Here is a 1,603-nt window from a genome sequence, read left to right as displayed (position 1 = left end):
TATATATATATATATATATATATATATATATATATATATATATATATATATGAAATAATTGAAGAGAAAAGCTATTTTCTAAAGATTGCAACAACTTTAAGATTAACACCAAATAGTTTATGGAATGTCATCTCGAGAAAGTTGAGAAAGATACAGGATTTAGTGAAATCTATATGTTGAATTTGTGAGAATGACGCATATATACACTTCGCGCATGTTCTATATCAAAATTGTAAAATTTGTTTTAAACAGAGATAGTTGGAGAGTAATAGAAGAGACGACAGAGCTCTATCTTGCTGTTTTTTTTTACATACCGTTATCTTGTCGATATAGCAATAAAGGCCTTAAAAGTGCCTTGTTGGCGTTGACGATACATCGCAGAAATTATAAGCACGATATTTTGAGATATATAATCTTACCATTCTTTCAAAACTACACCTAAGCAGATACATATGTATGTTGTAACTGTCAGTAGGACTATATTAGTGGAGAGAAATGACAGAATAATAAAAATTAATAGGATTACAATTCAAGCAAGTGGAAAATAGCCAAAGAGGTATTCCGGAGTATCAATGTCTTTTATGCTTATCAAAGAGAGAATTACGTGCTTACATAATCGTATCTCCCAAAATAATCAGAATATCATGTATACTTTGCAGTCCTCAACTACTACTCTTTAATGCCTTGTTGTGACGTAATTTACGCGTTACGTATATTAATTACGTTAGATAATTCGATGTTATTGAATACATCACTAAATGAAGACGTTATCGAAACTGTTACTAAATTGAAGACGTTATCGAAACACTGTATATACGTACTTCGTAAATTACATTAATCTTAATGAACGATGTATTATGTAGGAGATTTTGCCTAGTAAAAGTTTACGAGAATATTATAAGATTGTAAGTTTATATCTCTGTTTTAGTGTCTTAATGCAATCTATCGCTTGGGATGATATTTATTGAATTGCGTGTCGAATAAAAAGGGAGTATGAATAAAAGGAGAAGCAAAGGAAAGAAACAAAAAAAAAAAAGATAGAGAATGACAATATTTAGCGTTCACGCGTAAAATACGTACAAATGAATATATTACACACGTTGCACAAAGTAATATTGTTTGCAAGAGATAACTGTCGCAAAGAAGTTTGCGAATCGCAAAAGATACGCTAACTTCAACATATTACAGCTAAAAAGTACATCTCCCACATCACGTCAAGGACCTACAACCTATCTTATATTAAAATGATAAGTGATTCGAGTCACTCTTTAACCCTTTATTGGTCTACTTCTTGCCGGTTTTCAAAATATACAAGATTAGCAGAAAAAAGTCCTATACGAAATAATAAAGTAATAATGATTATATAATATTATATAATAATAATTAATTTGTAAAAATGAATTAATTTTTTACTCTGACATTTATATGCATTACTTTGCAACTGATATGCATGCAAAACTTTGCAACTGATACAACGATATCGATAAAGGGTTAAATACTATGAAAAGGAAAAAGAAATTCAAAATACAACAAACTTCGCAATAAATTATATATATATATATATATATATATATATATATATATATATATATATATATATATA

The sequence above is a fragment of the Odontomachus brunneus genome, unplaced genomic scaffold (genome assembly GCF_010583005.1).
Source record: "Odontomachus brunneus isolate Ranch 3 - 2012 unplaced genomic scaffold, Obru_v1 Obru_scaffold_242, whole genome shotgun sequence".
Taxonomy (NCBI): Eukaryota; Metazoa; Arthropoda; class Insecta; order Hymenoptera; family Formicidae; genus Odontomachus; species Odontomachus brunneus.
The sequence above is the reverse complement of the archived record's forward strand: the minus strand, read 5'-3'. Positions refer to the sequence as shown.